At 38.1% G+C, this 8111-nt stretch overlaps 1 non-coding gene across 1 annotated transcript; it reads left to right on the top strand.

Annotated features, from left to right (window-relative positions):
• The first annotated feature begins 4417 nt into the window (after positions 1 to 4417).
• LOC141635851 (small nucleolar RNA R71) lies at positions 4418 to 4524 on the top strand. The gene has a single exon (XR_012540509.1). It is a non-coding gene; the product is annotated as a small nucleolar RNA R71 (small nucleolar RNA).
• The last annotated feature ends 3587 nt before the right edge of the window (positions 4525 to 8111 follow it).

Raw genomic sequence — 8111 nt, 5'->3', positions numbered from 1 at the left:
ATATCATTCTAGATTCGTTCTTACTCTTAATAGTGCTGCGGTCAGCTGGAATAGTTCCAAACAGGAAGTTGTAGCGGATTCTACTACTGAACCATAGAAATATGATAAGCAAGGAGGGCACGTTTTCTCCATGAGAATTAAACGTGTACCTGAGTTATAGTAGTTGATTATGAATTCGATACGTTATCTTTTTCATATACTATAATTTCATCGTTTTATATATAATATTTTGTTTTTTCATGTGGATTGTACTGACAACATTGAACGCCACAAAGTGAACTGAATTACATTATATTTGTTTTTGTCCGTAATCGCCAATGTGAGCTGATAACTCCGGCTATTATATTGTGCAGTCGATTGATGGTGGGTTCAACGAGCCATAAGTTAAACGGTTGACTAATCGATCACAGATACGAGATTATGACGATACCTCGTAGGACAACTTTTTGTGACAACGTAATGGAGTCCTAAATGTTTTATAACATTCGGTGCCAGGTCGTGGATAGGACATCCATTGTGTTCCTAGAGTCGATTCTTTTGACTATCAACTATCTCTTGAGATTAAGGCAGTTTTTGGGTGACTTTGGTTTCTTTCTCACGGTCTACCGTAACTGGGGCTAAGTAGATTTTTTCGGGTCATTTCATACGTGCTTACGTCACAGGATTCGAGTTGAGGAAAATATCCATCCCTTATCAGGTATAGTTATTTCTCAGGGCCACTCGAGGAGTTGTAACTGAAATGCATGGCCGTGCTCGAATGTTGATTCGTTTAACAGTTAAGTTGCTCTCTAGTCGGGCAAACCACTCTTGATACTGATCGCTTGTAAAATACGACCTTTGTGAATTCGGATTTGCAAATTGTTTTACATTGAGTGGGAGAAATTTTATAGGATATGAGAATCGGTTATCGCACATACACTTGTGAGGACAAGTGGGAGTTTGTTGGAGCTGGTGTCCTCCACAAATTAGTGTGATAACATTTGTAAATCTCTTACAGGTTCACAAGGGTATACTTCGTATATTTAATCAGTTGATTAACGTTTACCTAATAACGGTTGGCTTGCTAGAAAGTTTGACGTTATTATCATACAGATGGCGGTGATCAACTGGTCCCTAAAGGTCACACCTATAGGACGTATTTGAGAAATGTGGTTATAGAAATATAATTACATTGATGCCCAAAATGACTAAAAAGTTAGTCAATGTGTTGATGAGATAATTATTTAATGAAAATTAAATAATATTAAGTTGAGACAATTAATCATGTCAATTCGTAAATTAAATATAATAAGTTATATTTAATTAAATATATATAAGGTTAGTTTGGACGAATTAATCTGTTAATTCGTAATTAAATATAATCAGTTGTATTTAATATTAACAAGTTGAATGTGTCATAGTGCTAATAGTGAGGGTACACAAGCCAAGAGGTCATGGGTTCGATCCTCACTAGATGACAATATAACACACTTTATATATTTTTGGAAAGACCAAAAATAAGGAAATTTTATTCTTTATTTCGGTCAACATTGGCCGAAAATTAGGAGAGTAATATCTTTCCTAATTAATTTGGTTATTCGGTCTATATAAGAGAAAGGTAGAAAATTATTTCTAACCTAATGCTTTTTCTTGACCTTGCCTCCTCTTTCTCATCACATGAACACAAAGACAATTAAATTTTACAGAAAATTTTAGATTGATTTCTAGCATAATCAAAGGGCATATCTCAGATCGTCTTGGGTGTAACTAATAGGCGAATATCAATTTTGATATTGTTCTTAGGCCATATTTGCTAGGACCAAAGGTTATTTCTGAATCCTTTACTCTTGTTTATGTATTTTATTTTATGATCATTGATCATCTTTATTAAATCGTTATAATCCTTCTAGTTTAAGGGAAGTATAAAGATTTATTTCCCACAAAAACACCCTGTGGACAGGTAAAAGTGGTCTTACTCTGATCATCCGGATGAATAGGGATCTGAAAGAACCCCGAATATCCGTCTAGAAAACAGAAAAATTTGTTAGAAGCAAGTCTTTCAGTCATTTGGTCAACAAAAAGGAGGGGGAAGTGGTCTTTCTTGTTGGCGCCATTCAACTGTCTATAATCAATGCACATCCGCCACCCTGTCACAACTCGTGTTGGTATTAATTCATTTTTCTCATTCTTAACCATGGTAGTCCCTCCTTTCTTCGGAACTACCTGAACTGGGCTAACCCACTTGGAGTTGCGTGCCAACTGTATAAATAATACCTGCATCGAGTAGTTTCATCACCTCGGCTATAACAACTTCCTGCATCTTCGGGTTCAACTTGCGTTGACCATGTCTCTAAGGCTTGTAGCCTTCCTCCAGCTCTATCATGTGCATACAAATATCAGCGCTGATGCCTTTAATATCATCCAAAGAGTAACCTAAAGCTTTCCTGTTTTTCTTAAGCACACACATCAAAGCAGACAGCTGGTCATCATTAAGCTTAGCACTAACAATAGTTGGGTACTGCTCCGTATCATCTAGAAAAACATACTTAAGATTAGGAGGAAGTGGCTTACGCTCTGGCACCTTTACCTCTACAACATAGACAGAATCAGCTTCAATGGTATAGCAAGTGTTCACCAAATTCTCGTTGGCCAGGCTTAAGAGCATCTCATCTTCTTCATCTGTGAGCTCGTAGCTCTCCATTGTGGCTACCAAAGCATCTTGCTCCTCAGCATTCACCGCTGTATTACTTGAACACTCATCTAAACGGGTTAGATCAGCTAAAGGATCCTTGGCTAAGGATTCCCTCCAGTTACAATTAACAGCCCTGTCAACAATATCAATGGAATAACACGTATCATCATCGGCAGGTTCAGTCGCCTTACGAGCAAGACTGAACTCAATAGTGTCATCCCCTACCTCTAAGGTTATGATTCCGCGTTTGACATCTATTACAGCGCGAGCTGTATGTAAAAATGGTCTACCTAAAATAATAGGTATATGACTGTCCTCTGCAATGTCCAAAACAACGAAATCGACAGGAATAAAGAACTTACCCACTCGAACGGGTACATCCTCTAAGACTCCTAAAGGTCTCTGAGTCGATCTATTTGCCATCTGAAGGGTGATATCGGTCACCTTAAGTCTACCAATATTTAGCCTTTCACAAACAGAATATGGCATGACACTGACACTGGCCCCTAAATCACAAAGGGCCTTCCCAATTTCGTGGTTACCTATAGTGCAGGGAATTGAAAAACTACCCGGGTCCTTTAATTTGGTGGTATATTAATTTGCGAAAGAGCATTGCATTCTTCCACAAAAGCAACATTACCATCATCATGAAGATTTCTCTTACGATTCAAAATGTCTTTCATAAATATAGCGTAAGAGGGTACCTGGGTGATTAGGTCAGTGAAAGGAATGGTTACCTCGAGATTCTTGACCATCTCCAAAAACTTACCAAACTTGCGCTCCAGCTTAGTATTCTTTAAACGCTCCGGATACGGGACTGCAACAGTGGCCGTAGGATCAGTAACCTTCGGCTTCCGTAAGTTTAAAACCTCCATCAAATCATCAATAAGTGTAGAATCATGCAAACTAGTTGACGAATTTGCGTCCTGCACTAGAGACCCGGTCGATCGACCCTTGGGCTCGGTCGATCGACCAATCACACTGGGCGTGAATAGTTCCTGGACAGAGACTCCTTCGTTAGGAGCTTCAGTCGATCGACTGGTAGCATTGGTCGATCGACCACATATGCTGAGTATGAATAGTTTCTGGTCAGAAACTTTTTCATCTGACAACCCGGTCGATCGACTGCTGTTGTTGGTCGATCGACCGTTGGTACTGGCAATTAAGTTCGTTTTCGCACCAGAAATTAAATTCTTCTTTTCATCCTTTCCCGAGTGTTCTTTTGGCTTATCAGGACCATCATAAGAAAGGCCACTTTGGAGATTAATGGCATTAATGGTTTCAATTGGCCCCTCACATTTGCTTGAAGAATTGGCGACTTGCTTAGCCTCTAAATTCTCCAATTGCTTAACAAAATTCTTTGTAGACTCAATCCCGGCTTCTTCTATTTTCGTGACCTGGACCAAAAGAGTTTGGACTAGGTCTCTCAATTCCGCGGTCTCATCTGAATTATGGACAGGAATTTCAACTCTTTCCTTGGAAGCTTCAGAGGTCTCGAGTTTCTCGAGACGGGAAGTGATAGAAGTTATGAGTGTCACAACGGCACTCATTTCATCACTTTCCTTTCGCGACTTTCCACGCGAACTTCCAAACTTGGCTCTATGGTCTGCCATCTCCTCAATAGTGTTCCAACCTTTATTTTGACCGGTATTATTTTGGAACCTACCATTCGCAGCTACGTCCAGGATAACCTTGTAGTCATCATATAAAGCATTATAGAATAAGTTGCAAAGGTACCACTGCTGGAAACCGTGGTGAGGGACAGCCCTAACCAAACTCTTGAAACGTCCCCATGCTTCACAAAATTCCTCATCAGGTCCTTGCTGGAAATTTGTAATTTTACTTCTCAAGACATCAGTCTTTGCAAGTGGGGAGTATTTTTTGTAGAAAGTTAATACTAGAGATGTCCAATCTGTGACTCCAGCTGCTACCCTATCAAGGTAGCGGTACCAATCTCTCGCCGAATCCTTCAAGGAGTATAAGAACATTATCCCCTTTACTTCATCCTGGGTCACCCCAGAAGTGCAGTATGGATGGAACAGCAGTAGTCTGTGAAAATTTCCATGTGCTTCAAAGGATCCTCGTCCGATAGACCAGCAAACTGATTTCGCTCCACTAAATCAATATAAGAGGAACGAAATTCGAAGTGACCAGTAGTAGGGGTAGGTAATACGTGTCCCTTTGGAATATGCTGCTCTTTTGGCTGAAGATTGTCATATATCGTAGTCATGTTCGCAAAACTGAGAGTACTCAAGTCTTCCTCTCAAAAACCTGTCTTCTAACTGTGCAAAAGCAAAACTAGAAGCAAGAGTAAGCAACGGCCTCAAGGAACCAAAGTTCCTTGAGACAAGAAAAATAAACTAAAAATAAAGCAAACAGAATTACACCGTCTCCCCGGCAACGACACCAAAATTTGATACCGTCGTTTTGTATCAAAATTAAATTTATAATCCGAACTAAAACTATAGACAGTGATAGTAAGGGTCGAACCACAGAGAGACAAGATCAATTCTATTTGCTAATTTTTAATCTATGAAAGTAACAATTAAAAGGGGGTTTTGAATTTGTTTGATTCTAATGACTAATTGCTAAAATATGAAGTTTCTCAACAAGATAAAAAGAAGATCAGGAACTTCGGTTCACCATGGCTAAGGTCAGGTCAATAAAGTAGTAGAGGTCTTATAATACGGTCTCAGGAAATATGAGCAAGCCTTTCGATCAATGCTCAAAATTAACCTTACGGTCTTCTAATTCCCTAGAATTTCTCAAAGCTTTCGCTCAAGAGAAATTCCAAATCCAATGATAACTTAATTACTAATCTTCAATCTAGTAAGATAGGTTTATCAAAAGGAAACAAGATCGATATAGAAGGAAATCATACTAATAAAATTGACCCTAATTTACACCATGGCTCACCTCGTTCCCAATCAAGAAGATTAGCTATGCATGATTAAAATTATAACAATTGCAAAATTAAAAGCAAAGAATAAGCTTGACATGATTGGAATTGAAATTAAGATAAAAGATTAAAACTGAATTGCTGAAAATAAATTAGTAACAACAAGAATTAAATTGACAAGAAAATGAAAGAAGAAGGAAATCGCATTAAAGCTTACTAACTAATTGATGAACAAAGTAATAGAAATCGGAATCCGTCGTTGCACTTTCTTGTCTCCAAACTAGATCTAAACTGAGTTCTTCAATAATGAAAAGCATAACCTAAAATTGTTTCTGCGTTCTACTGATAAACGATGCCAAAAAGTTAATTACAATTGGGCTTTTAAAAGTCTAACACGTAAAATCAATAACAGCTGCGAAACCTGGTCGATCGACTAAGTAGCATGGTCGATCGACCAGCCAGTACAATGCAGTAGCTCCTGCTGAAATTCCACGGTCGATCGACTGAAGAGGTTGGTCGATCGACCAACTGAGCTGTGCAGTAACTTCCTTCTTTCTTCAAATCAGCCACTTCACTCCAATGCACGCATCCCAAGGTGAGTGAGTCCGAACTCCCATCTTCCAAGTTTCCATAAAGTCTCTTCCGGAGGACGATTTAAGCTTGGTTTAGCTCACTTCCACTCATTCCTACAATAAGTCATAAAAATTGCAAAGTAAACCGTTTCGGGAGAAATAGTAGCTTTAAGCTAAGGAATACGCATGGAAATACGTGCCAAAACTGCAAATAAAGTGTATAGAATATGCACGTATCACCGCCTTCCCTGGTTCATAATCCAAGAACCGCTTTGCCAAATGGATTACAAGGGTACCACAATCTAAGTAGCACTTCTCCGGCAAAGTCATCCTCTCGAAAGCTAGACACACCATAGATATGGCACTAAAGTAGAAGGGTGGTTCACGGCAGGGTTCTAAGTAAGAGCTCAAAAGCAACACCTTTGACGAGTTTAGTTTACTCACATCGCCCCTCTCATAATGAAGGTGGGTCATGAGGTGCAAGAAGATCCTCAAAACCGGGTGCTGTATATCATTAGTTTTCATGGCACTCATCACGGTGGTTGCATTATTCGTGTACAAGTCAATAAACCTTGTGTCTTTCATAGCCTTTGTCACCTTATCATGCTCCAACCCAGACCTATGAGACACCCTTAAACAATCTGCGAAGGCGTCATTAGTCAAGTGAAAAGGGGTATTATTAAGCGTAAAACTTACCGAATGGTCCTCCTTATTATAAGCAAAGAGATCAAGAACTCTAGGCTAACGTTTCGGTAACTCATCTCCGCTAGGTTGTACAATCCCTCCATCTCAAGAATATCGAAGATATCGTGCACCTCTTCCTCTATTCCTAAATCATGCATCCGCCGACACACACCTAGTCCTGCCCTTATGTTTGTCGGCTAAGGCAAGAAAAGTGTTCTTTTGAGCCTCGCTCTCAAACACACTGCCCCGAAATTCTGGGGCTTCTATCATGGGTGGGGCCTCCGGTTCTTGGTGAGGTTTCCTTTCATGGTTGCTCCAGGTGTTTCTTTGTGGCCTTGAATGCTACAAAACCGATTCACACAATAAGATTCTGGATAGAATAAATGAGAATTTAATACTATTTTCAAACAAATTGGGAATTTCCCTACACTTTCTAGTTTACTAACAACAATTTGAGTAGAAAATTTGACATGATTTCCTCTGAATTTTAACCAAACCAAAATTTTTACTCAAGACACCAATTTTTTTCCGAAAAAATGAAATTGTGAAAATTATATAACAATTTAGTCTCAATTAGAGGCAATGAGGAACAAAATCATCAAACTTTTGCCATAACTAAATAAAAATGAAGAACAAAATTAAATTTATTTGTTATAATTATGATACGTCTCGTGGGGAGATTTTAAGACAAAATTTCTAATTTAACACAATATAAGGCATCATCAACAAGGATTGAAGTACTAAGAAATAATTAAACCATGTTTTAAGAACAAAATCCAAATTTTGACATGCATACTATGAGATTTTTCAAAAATTGGCAACATTTTAAGACGAAGTTCTCGTTTTAAGACAATACATAGCATTACCAACAAAGATAGTAGTCCTACGAAGAAATTAATCCAAGTTTTAAACATGAAAAATCAAAATTTGGGCATGAATGCATGAATCTCGAAATTTTGGAACCAAAATTTTTAGACAAAATTTCAAATGTAAGACAAGATCTAGAATTAACAACAAAGGTTAAGCCCTTGTTGAAAAATTAAACCAAGTACCAAACACAAAAATCAAATTTTAGTCTCAAGAACCCTAATTTTTCGAAATATATCAATTTGGGCATAATTTAACATGAAATTTCATATTTGACATCAATATTCACTGCCTCAAGAACCCTAATTTTTCGAAATATATCACTTACTTTGGTTAATTAATAAAGATTAGGAAGAAGAAATAAAGTGAAAAAACTTGAACCTTTCCAAAAATGAGTGACAAAGGAGTTTTTGGGTGA

This window comes from Silene latifolia, chromosome Y, assembly GCF_048544455.1.
Source record: "Silene latifolia isolate original U9 population chromosome Y, ASM4854445v1, whole genome shotgun sequence".
Classification (NCBI taxonomy): domain Eukaryota; kingdom Viridiplantae; phylum Streptophyta; class Magnoliopsida; order Caryophyllales; family Caryophyllaceae; genus Silene; species Silene latifolia.
Note: the sequence above shows the minus strand (reverse complement) of the source record. Positions and strands in the feature narration are given on the sequence as shown.